The sequence below is a fragment of the Nematolebias whitei genome, chromosome 20 (genome assembly GCF_014905685.2).
Source record: "Nematolebias whitei isolate Nwh7 chromosome 20, NemWhi1, whole genome shotgun sequence".
Taxonomy (NCBI): Eukaryota; Metazoa; Chordata; class Actinopteri; order Cyprinodontiformes; family Rivulidae; genus Nematolebias; species Nematolebias whitei.
Window position 1 is genome coordinate 18122409 of NC_056517.1, and position 12328 is coordinate 18134736.

The following is a 12328-nucleotide window of genomic DNA, read 5'->3' on the forward strand; positions in this document are numbered from 1 at the left end:
ATGACTGAGAAAACAAACTTTGTGTTTTTGAAACCATTAGTGAAAAGGCCAGACTTCAGGGGTATCTGAGGCAGGCTTGAAACACAAGAGTCAGGGTGGCTTCTGGGTAATACCAGATGGCTAGGCCTCAGACTGACGAAGCCTCTTGGATGAGGGGCGAAACGTTTCTTTTTAACAAAAAAATGAAGTCCAGATGACATGATTCAACCTTTTTTGTTGTTATATACCTGGATGACTGAGAAAACAAACTTTGTGTTCATGGATAGGATCTCAAGGCAGTTATGAAAAGGAGGATGTCTGGTTTAGGAAACTCGAAGTACACCTCTGCTTTATGCGGATGATATGGTTTTGTTGATGTCTTTGGGTCATGACCTTTGGCATGCACTGGAGCAATTTGTAGTCAAGTGTGAAGTGGCTGGGATGGGACTCAGCTCCTCCAAGACCAAGACCATGGTTTACAACCAGAAATGGGTGGAATGTCCCTCTGGGTCAGGGGGAGTCTTTGCCTAATGTGGATTAGATAAATTAACTGGGCTTCTTTTTCACTAGTGATGGTAGGATTGAGAAACCTCAGGAACTTTCTTGTTCTAAGTCAGAGGTCACTAATAGGCGGACCTCGGTCCGTCTCCAGACCGAGCAATGGTTCAGGAAAATAAATGATTTACATGGAACATTTTCCCCGCTGAAGGGTTGGAGCGTTCAAAATGACCCGAGCACAGAATTTCAGGAGCACTTCACCTTAGTATTAAAGATTTAATCGAGACAAAGTTAAAGTATGCAGATATTACATGTAATCAGAATGCAGTCTGAGGAACAAAGTCAGAGCGAACCTTGCCTGGTCAATCAGCTTCATGTTTGTTCAACCAAACCCTGTGTCTGAGCGAGATTTATAGGTTTCTCATGTCCCACCCTTTCGGGTTCGGACAGACTTGTGATTGGATGTCAAAACCTCTTGATGGTCCCAGTGACACCATGTTCAGCTACTCAGGGGCAGATTTTATCTCCAGGGTTACTCCGAAAGCCCCAGACGGCCTCGCTCATCCTTCTACTGATAAGGGTTGATTTACGAGCTTTGTTTTGGAACGCAGGAGCACTTACTCTCAGCTTGTAGTTGGCTTTCGTCTGTATTGAGCTTTAAAACACGTTTTCTGTGTCTGAACTATTATTAATGTGAGAGCATAAATACTCAACCTGTGTTAAGTATAAAGTATATGAATGTTGTGTTTTAGCGTTATTTATGTTTAATCAATGTGTGCGCAGTGTGTCACATTGCTGGGCCCTCAACTCTCAGCTGCTCTGCTCAGATGAACAAAGAAGGATCGTTTCCTGCTGCACAAATAAATATCTTACCCGTCTCTGTTTCCCTCAGAATTATATCAAATGTGAACTTGTATGATTATCCTTAGCACTTATGAGATTATATATAACATGAAGTAATTAGTGTATGATTATACACGCACACACCTTGTAGAAAATGCATCATTTCACATCATCAGAGAAATGTCAAGGCTTGTGAAAAAATATAAAAAGATATAAAAGATATCAAATCCAACACCGCAGTAGACGGTTTAGGTACAGAGCCAAGCAGAGACATGGGACGTGTGTTTTGGAGATTCACTCTACTTAGCATCACTCAGTTAATGAGTCAGTCAAATTATTTGTTTTCCTTGCATGGTGCAGAGGGTCCTCGAGTCACCAGAAAAGAGTTCAGAAAGAACAGAGAGGAAGAGACAGCTTGTCTTGCTCCAAAATAAGAAAAGTTGATGTTGAAACCACTGTTTTAAAGATTAATAGACAGAGAAATTTATGTTCATTCTTCCAGCAGGCAGTTCAAAACTTGTTTGCCTCATATGCACCGAAACGGTCGCATTAATTAAAAGTGGCAATGTGAAGCGCTCTTCACTACATCTCTTTTGAGCAACGTTATTTGCTGAAGTCAGAGCAGAAAGCAGTAAATTAACCAAACTATTATGCATGTATGTAGTATGTACCCAAGCCCTGTATGACAGAGCTACCCTACATTCCAAATACTTTTACAGCCTAGCAGCTGCTGAATGTTCACTCAAGGTATCATGGATTTTGGGGCAACATTAAAAAACATTTAGTGGTAAGACAATCCTGAAGTAGTGTTTAAATGATGTTACTGAGACATTTGATGGAAAAAAAAGACCCGATGTGTGAACAAAAATCCAGCAAATCCCAATGTCATCTTCAATACATTCTTGATGTGTTCATGCGTGCTCATCTGCTCACACAGACTCATGTTCATGTTTGTGCTGATGTTCAATGTTTTTATGTTATGAGTGCTTAGTGTATATTTAGTTGATGTTTTTCTTAGTTCATATCTTAGATGTTATTACTGTTTTTCTTATACATTTTATTGTTGGATGTAACTGGGACCCTGTGTACATAATTTCACTCCACCACATGTACCACATGAGGTGCGAATGACAATAAAGAAACTCTGACTCTCTCTGACTCTGACTCAATAGCAAACAGAAAATCTGAAATATTAAAAGATGATGTGCTGGCACAGCTGTTCAGAGACACTGATGACTGGTGATGCTTCACTACATGAGAATGACTCTGGCTCCATTCTAACCAAGATTTAAATTACTGGCAGGACAATCCCATGTCTCTCATTAAGAAAAGTAAAATAAATAATAATCAAAAGAGAAAAGCTGGTGTTAAAAGCTCTGTTTTCAGTTTTTTCCTTAAACAGACATTTTTTTTTTTTTCCTGAAGTGTTTTACTTGACAACTTAATTTTTTATAGGTTGGTGCAAAAAAAAGTAAAAAAAAAGAGAAAATTTTTTTTTTGCTCTGTTTACACTTTTTTATACTAAACTAGACACTTTTTTAATTGTTTTCTGTTTTCTAAAGATGTTAACTTTTTTACTTTAAGTGTAAGCCTTCAATTCTTTAGGCTTGAAACTCTTCCATTTAAGAGAAAAAGGCTTATTAGGCTCTGTTTGCACATATAAGATGTATTTTATACTGAGCTTTAGTTTTAATCTGAAATTAAAGCTGCAAGCAGCATTGGAGGCCCTCGCAGCAAAGCGCCGCTCCGGCCTTACAGCGACCGCGGGAGCTCCAGCTAGTCAACCCAATCGCCATCGCGAACGCTCTCATGCCAATCCCGCTTGCGTTCACCACGGGGCGCATTTCCTGCATCTTCGACATCACCTTCCGTCCATGTCGTTACTTGTCCAGCTGCAGGTCTTACAAGTATAGGTGAAATCTGACCATCCAGACAGGAGTTGTGGTGACTTCCTGTTTTGTTGTGAATGTTTGACAAGCACTTCCTTTATGCTTTTTAACGTCATGTGTGGTAAGCCACGGTTAGCTAACAAAGTTTCAGTCTCATATCTTACACAGTGTGAAGCTGGAAGTGTCATCCAGTAATCTACAGTTTTTTCTCTGAGTAGGTGGGTCTTAAGTGATGTCATGAATCAACAATATCAATGTGTCTACAAGTGCTCAATGATGAAGCAAAAAAAAACTCAGGTTCAGATGGGATGATGTATCACTAAGATACAAGTTTTGGAATAATGTAGGCGCGCACTTGAGTCAAATGTTAAACAACAACAGCAATGTGTGTAGAAGTGCTCACTGATGATGCACAATAAATCTGGCGCATATCGGATGATGTATCGCTGAGATATAAGTGTTGGAATAATCTCGGGGGCACAATGGAGAGAAATGTTAAACAACAATACCAATGTGTCTAGAAATGCTCATAGATGATGCACCAAAAATCTGGTGTAGATCGAATCATGTATCACTGAGATATAACCGTTAGAATAATCTAGGGGGCGCACTTGAGTCAAATGTTAAAGAACAATGTGTCTATAAGTGCTGACTGATCACACACATACAATCTGGTACATATTGGATGATATTTCACTGAGATATAACTGTTGGAATAATCTAGGGGGTGCACTGGAGTCAAAAGTTAAACAACAAGTGTTTTAAATGTGCTCTATAAATAAATCTGACTTGACTTGACTTGACCAGTGTGTCTAGAAGTGCTCGCTAATGATTTATCCAAAATCTGGCATAGATAGGATGATATATCACTAAGATATAACTGATTAAATAATCTAAGGGACGCACTCGAGTCATATGTTAAACCATAATATCAATGTGTGTAGACGTGCTCACTGATTATGCATAAATAATCTGGTTCCGATTGGATGATGTATCACTGAGATATAACTGTTGAAATAATCTAGAGGTGCACTTGAGTCCAATGATAAAGAACAATATCATTGGGTCTATAAGTGCTCACTGATCGCGCACATAAAATCTGGTACATATTGGATGATATTTCACTGAGATATAACTGTTGGAATAAACTAGGGGGGTGCACTAGAGTCAAAAGTTAAACAACAAGTGTTTTAAATGTGCTCTATAAATAAATCTGACTTGACTTGACTTGACCAGTGTGTCTAGAAGTGCTCACTAATGATGTATCCAAAATCTGGCATGATCGGATGATATATCACTGAGATATAACTGATTAAATAATCTAAGGGTACACTGGAGTCAAAAGTTAAACAACAATACCATTGTGTGTAGAAGTGCTCACTAATGACGTAGCAAAAATCTGGCCTAGATCGGATGATATTTCACTGAGATATAACTGTTGGAATAATCTAGGGGGCGCACTTGAGTCAAATGTTAAACAGCAATACCAATGTGTCTAGAAATGCTCAGAGATTACGCACCAAATATCTGGTGTGGATAGGATGATGAATCATTGAGATATAACTGTTGGAATAATCTAGGGGGCGCACTAGAGTCATATGTTAAACCACAACATCAATGTGTCTAAAAGTCCTCACTGATGACGCACAATAAATCTGGTGCAGATCGGATGTTGTATCAATGAGCTACAAAGTATAACTCTAGGAAAAATGTAAGTGAAGCTGTGGAGGCTATTGATCACTTATCATGGATACCTGTTCAAGGGGCGGATAATGGTCGATCATAGTGATTTTGGTGTACCTCGGCTGAAATCTATGCAATTTTGAGCCAAACGTAATGCAACGGTGTCACTTCTTAATTCACCACGCCGCCACGCCTACATCCTGAAGCAAAAATGGTTTTCGCTTTAAATCAAGTCAGACCATATTATCTGTCTTCTAACACAGGATCATCCTGATTAGGTCAATGGTGTCAAAGAGGGAGCATTCCAAGTTAAAATAGAGACTTTCTGTTCTGAGGAGGCGGGACTTTGATGATGTCAAAATATGACCACAATGGATCGTCGGGCATCCAACAGGGATGAGTCATGCCAAGTTTCATGCATTTGGGTCTTTCAATGTGAAAGTTATAGTGTTTGGAAATTTATGGCGTGAAGCGAAATTTTGAGGCCTGGCCACGCCCTTTTAACATATATGAAAACGCAATCTTTAGGTAACTTTTACTCTCCAATGTCTTAAGGGCATATCAACCAAGTTTGAAGGCAATCCTTCAAAATTCCTAGGAGGAGTTTGTTAAAATTCGCAATTAGAAACGTCCAAAAATGACCCTTTGACCCAAAATGTCCGATTTCCTGTTGGTTTTGGACCAGGGCTCCAAGAGCCTTTTTCATAGATACAGCTGTTCAGATGTTCAAAATTATCAGTCCAAAAATGGCTTGGGGCTGAGGTTTTAAAATATTCTAGGGGGCGCTATGGAGACTATTTGTCCCTTATCATGGCTTCCTGTTAAGTTGTAGATAATGATAGATCATACTGATTTTTGTGCACCTCGGTTCAAAACTGTGGAATTTAGAGCCAAACATATGACGACGGCGTTAAGTCTTACTTTGCCACGCCGCGCCACCCACATGTTCCACCCAAAACTGTCAGTGTTGGAAAGCAAGTTACACCAACATGTCTTCGGTCACTGGACACACTATCATGCTGATTAGGTAACAGGGGTCAGATAGGGATCGTTCAACGTAAAACTTTATACTTCCTGTTGTCAGGGGGCGTGGCTTAAGTGATGACCATTCAGTCTTGCAGGGGACCGGATGTGGATCAATCACTGAAGGTTTGATGTCTCAGACAGTTTTCCTGTAGGAGCTATTAGTGTTTTGTTTTTCCTGGCGAGATGTCAAACTTTGAGGTCTGGCCCCGCCCCTTCAGCATGCTCCGAAATGCACCGTTTAGCTAACTTTGCGTTCCCCATGCCTTTTGACCAAACGTCCAAGTTTGTAACCGATTGAGTGAAATCCCTAGGAGTTTGTTCAAATGTAGAGGCTGTAAACTGCCACAAAGCTGTGAAAATTGGGCTGGCATTCCAAAATGGCCACTTTCCTGTTTATCGTACAATGTTGGTGTCGGAGGGTTTCTGTGCATCTTGGGGAATTGGACAAGCGTACCAAATTTCATGTTTCTACAACAAACTAAGGTTATTGCGGAGGGTATTTTGAAAATTTCTAGGTGGCGCTCTTGAGCCGTTTCTGTTGCGATTTTTGCCACGCCCTTAAAATTCTTAATTTTTCACCAGTCCTGATGCGTCTGCCAAATTTGGTGACTTTTGGGATATGTTAAGGCCCCCAAAACGCCAATTCATTTGCAGGAAAAAATTGCAGCTCAGGCCTGAACAAAGCTATTATAAAAGGCCTTCACAGCACTTTGCTGCTCAGGCCTAATTAAAAAAACAAACTTCAACATTGGAAAAATTCTTCAATGGATCTTATTTTGGAAGCATGGGTCACATTGGGCTGTAAAGATCCTGATAGTTTTCCATCCTTTCAGTCTGCTGAAAAGATCATGCAAGGCCTACTTGATTGAGTTTGTTCCATTTATGTGTTCTGTTTTTAAGTGTCTCAGATAAGCAAATTGTCCTATTACATGCAAGTGTTGGATTATTTAAAAAGTTCACACATTAGCTGATTTTGTCTTTATTATAAGCCGTTTCATGTGCCTGCATGTGTTCAGCTGGTTTCAAAAGAAATGTAAGCTGTTTCGTGTACCTGCATGTGTTTAGCTAGTTTCAAAAGAAATGTCATTCAGCTACAGTTTTGTTTTCAGTTATTGTCTTACTGTTTCTGAACTGTACTTTTCCAGTTGATCATCATTATTTTCACTGTGCTGCTTTTCAGCACCAGTTACATTTCCACAGATTTATTAGGCCCGAGCAGCTAAGCGCTGCAAAGGCCTATTGTAATCGCTTTGTTCAGGCCCAAGCTGCAATTTTTTTCCGCCAAATGAATTGGCGTTTTGGGGGTCTTAACATATCCCAAAAGTCACCAAATTTGGCGGACGCATCAGGACTGCTGAAAAATTACGTATTTTAAGGGCATGGCTAAAATCGCAACAGAAACAGCTCAAGAGCGCCACCTAGAAATTTTCAAAATACCTTTGCATTAATCTTAGTTTGTCATAGAAACATGAAATTTTGTACACTTGTCCAATTCCCCAAGATGCACAGAAACCCCTCTGGCACCAACATTGTACAATAAACAGGAAGGTGGCCATTTTGGAATGTCGTCCCAATTTTCACACCTTTTTGGCGGTTTACAGCTTACGCATTTGAACTCCTCCTCCTAGGGATTTCACTCCATCAGTTACAAACTTGGCCATTTTGGTCAAAAGGCATGGGGGACGAAAAGTTATCTAAACGGTGCAAACCGAAGCATGTTGAAGGGGCGGGGCCAGACCAATTTGACATCTCGCAATGAAAAACGAAAAGCTAATAGCTCCTACATGAAAACTGTCTAAGACATCAAACCTTCAGTGATTGACCCACATCCGGTCCCCTGCAAGACTGAATGGTCAAATCATGACATCACTTAAGCCACGCCCCCTAACAACAGAAAGTGTAAAATTTTACCTTGAACGGTCTGCATCTGACCTCGTCACCTTATCTGCATGATAGTGTGGCCAGTGAACGAAGACATGTTGGTGTAACTTGCTTTCCAACACTGACAGTTTTGGGTGGAGCATGTGGGCGTTGCGACGTGACGAAGTAAGACGTAAATCTGTCGCCATACGTTTGGCTCTAAATTCCACAGATTTGATCGGAGATTCACCAAAATCACTATGATTGATCTTTACCCACCCCTTGAACAGGAAGACATGATAATTGGCCAATAGCCTCCACAGCGCCCCCTAGAATATTTTAAAACCTCAGCCCCAAGCCATTTTTGGACCGATAATTCCAACTGTTATATCTCAATGATATATTATCCAATCCGTACCATATTTTTGTGCATCATTATTGAACACTTCTACACACATTGGTGATGTTGTTTTACTTTTGACTCAAGTGCACCCATAGATTATTCCAACAGTTATATCTCAGTGAAATATCATCCAATATGTACCAGAGGTATTGTGCGTTATCAGTGATCACTTATAGATACATTGGTGTTGGTCTTTAACATTTGACTCAAGTGCGCCCCCTAGATTATTAGAAACAGTTATATTTCAGTGATACATCATCCGATCGGAACCAGCTTTTTGGTGCATAATCAGTGAGCAAGTCTAGGCACACTGATAATATGCTTTAACATATGACTCAAGTGTGCCCCCTAGATTATTTAATCAGTTATATCTCAGTGAATTGTCAGCCAATCTGTACCTGATTTATTGTTCGGGATCAGTTAACCATTCTACACACATTGGTTTTGCTGTTTAACATTTGACTCAAGTATTCCCCCTAGATTATTCCAACCATTATATCTCAGTGATACATCATCTGATCTAGACCAGATTTTTTATGTTTCATCAGTGAACACTTGTAGACACACTGGTATTGTTGATTCCTGACTTGACTTAAGCCCGGCCCACTCAGAGAAGAAACTGATGATTATTGCATGACTATTCCAGCTTGGCTCTGTGTAAGATATAAGACTGAAACAGTATTCATTAACTGTTGATTACCACATATGACATTTTGAAAAGCCTAAAGGAAGTCCTTTACATTCGTTACAAAACAGGAAGTGACAATAACTCCCGTCTGGAAGGTTGGATTCTAGCCAAACTTGTAAGGCTTGCAGCTGGACTCATACTGATATGGGCGGAAGGCGATTGCAAAGTTTATGCATATGCGCACCCTGTGCGGGAATGACACGAGAGCATTCGCGATGGCGACTGGGATGCGTTGATGAAGCGCCCACGGTCGCGGGTGATGTCTAAGGTTCGGTGAATGCACACCCCAGTGAACGGGCGCGGGATGGGAGCGAGAGCGATGGCGACCGGGCGGAGTCGCTAAAGATCCTGCGTTCACTGTAAGGCCGGAGCAGCGCTTTGCTGCGAGGGCCTTCAATGCTGCTTGCAGCTTTAATTGAATTTGCTTCCTTTGATGTACAAAGTTCTCCTTATTTCGTCTGAATTTTGTATAAATTGTTGGATGTTTAAATGTTTGTGTGTCACACATGGGACTGGGTGACAGGCAATGTGTACCTGTAGTTGTCATTTGCACAAAGCAGGATGTTCTGCATCTTTGGAAAAAGTGTGAGGCTATAAACACCCAGAACCAACTGTGAATGTAGTGCACACACACTGAGAATCATGTGGCTCGTCTTCAGACAGAAATGTATTTGCTAAATATGGAATATCTTCACATCATTTCTTACATATTGCTATACAACCTCATATATTACACAATCATGCAGACATTTCATTTTTTGACAAGCAGGCTCTAAAATGTAGTTTCCTTGCAGGGCTCCATGGCATAAAGCTCGTCCTCAGATTCAGCTGGTTCTTGGGGAATTTCTGTTGTGGAGTTCACCACTCTGACACATTGCTGAGATTTTCCACATCCTCAGGGAAACGAGGAAGCAGTTAGCAGGAGACATGCCTGCCCTGGCCACTGGAGCCAGCCATGAGCCAGGTACGAACCTTTCAGGAACAAAACAAATTTATTGGTAGTAAGACTATGTACTATGTAAGAACTAGGGCTGTTGTAAATGAAAATTTTAGTAATAGGGTAATCTATAGATTATTCTAACGATTAATCAGGTAATTAAAAAATTTAAAATAAAAATTGTCATGTTCTCCAGAAACTACCGTACTCATTTTATGAGTGATACAAATACATGAAAAAACTTTAAATAAACAACCCATTTAATTCCTCTTTTTTAAATATTTTATTGTTTAAGTTGAATTATTTTTAAACATCACATAAAAATCTAAATGCTGTAAAATAATTTTTATGGATTGGAAAACTGAATGGAATTTACAAAGTAGGATCTGGAAGGAAGGACATAATTTGTATTGAAGGTGGAGATGATCTTCTGGAAGCCTTCATCTTCCACCACGGACAGCAAATGCATATCTGTGATGATCATATTTAAAATGCTGTTTGTGAACTCAGCTGCTTGCACAACCCAACATCCTAGAGCCCTTTGTACGAAGCTGTCCAACGTATGACTCTGCCATTTACTGAAAAGAAGAAGAATAAAATTATTATTTGTTTGTTCATTGTTATTCCTTAATAAATTTTCAAGTGTACTTCACTGGATATTATAAAATTATGTAATATTGTTAAGTAATGTACTTTTTCTGATGACCTACAGCAATCAAAGTGACATGAGTATGTCAGTTGTATTTGATTTATGCTTTTATTTATGTGTGAGGTTTGAGGATGCTTTAATTAAAACCCTCTGTCAATGAATTATGTTTAACCATTACATAAAAAATCTAAATGCTATAAATTTTTATGGATTGGAAAACTGAATGGAATCTTTATGTTAGAAACTGAGTAAGATAGATAATGTACAGTTTGAGTTTGTACATTGAGTTCTGAAGACTGTATTATTATTTAGTCTTGATTGCTTAGCTATAAACATATATGACAATAGTAATAAATGCAGATTAATCACAGTTTTCAGTCATAAACAGCAGTAGCAAGAAGAAAAAAAATCATACTAACTCGTTTAAATACATTTACACTTGAAATATTCACCCTAAATATCTCATTTAAGTCAGGATGGAAGTACAGCAATAAATAAATGCATCAGTCTGTTGCTGTTTTTATCTTTAACAAACTTGCATCCAGTCATGCAGAGATTGCAAAGATGCAAAGATTAAACAACAATGTCAACAAATAGAACAGTTATTTAAAACAATAATTTTAGGTTCTGTATCAAATCTTTTCACATTGATTTATATTTCTACCAAAATAGGAACGAATACAGGAGTACATAAGACTCTGTAACTTCAATTACCAGTATTAGGTTAGCTTTGCTGCCTGTCTTTTTCTAAAATCATCCATCCATCCATTGTCTTCTGCTTATTCCGAAGTCGGGTCGTGGGGGTAGCAGCTTGATCAGGGAGGCTCAGACATCTCTTTCCACAGCCACCTCTTCCAACTCTTCTGGGAGAATGCTAAGGCGTTCCCAATCCAACCGAGAGACATAGTCTCTCCAGCGTGTCCTGGGTCTTCCCCGGTGTCTCCTCCCAGTTGGACATGCCCGAAGCACCTCTCTAGGGAGGCGCCCAGGGAGCATACTTACCAGATGCCCAAACCACCTCAACTGGCTCCTCTCGACGTGGAGGAGTAGCAGTTCTACTCAGAGTCTCTCCCAGATAACTGAACTTCTCACCCTATCTCATGAACAAAACCCCGAGATACTTGAACTCCTCCACTTGAGGCAGAACCTCACCCTCGACCTTAAGAGAGCAATCCACCCTTTTCCAGTTGAGGCCCTTGGCTTCAGATTTGGAGGTGCTGATTCTCATCCCAGTCGCTTCACACTTGGCTTCGAACAGCTCCAGTGAGAGCTGGCGATCATGGCACGATGACGCCAACAGGACCACATCATCTGCAAAGAGCAGAGATGGAATCCTGAGGCCACTGAACCGGAAACCCTCCGCCAGCTGGCTGCACCGAGAAATTCTGTCCATAACAGTTACGAACAGAATCGGTGACAATGGACAGCCCTGGCGGAGTCCAATTCCCACCTGGAATGGGTCCGACTTACTGCTGGCAATGCGAACCAAACTCTTGCACCGCTTGTATAGGGACTGAACAACCCGTAACAACGGGCCTCCAATCCCATACTCACGGACCCCCCCCCCCACACACACACACACACACACACACACACACACAGTGTACCTCGAGGAACAAGGACGGATGCCTTCTCCAAGTCCACAAAACACACGTTAACTGGATGGGCAAACTCCCATGACCCCTCAAGGACCCTAGTGAGAGTAAAGAGCTGACCCAGTGTTCCACAGCCAGGATGGAACTAACATTGTTCCTCCTAGATCTGAGGTTCGACCAATGGTCAGACTCGCTTCTCCAGTACCCCTGAATAGACTTTACCAGAGAGGCTAATGAGAGTGATGCCCCTATAATTAGAGCAGACCCCCCCCCCCCCC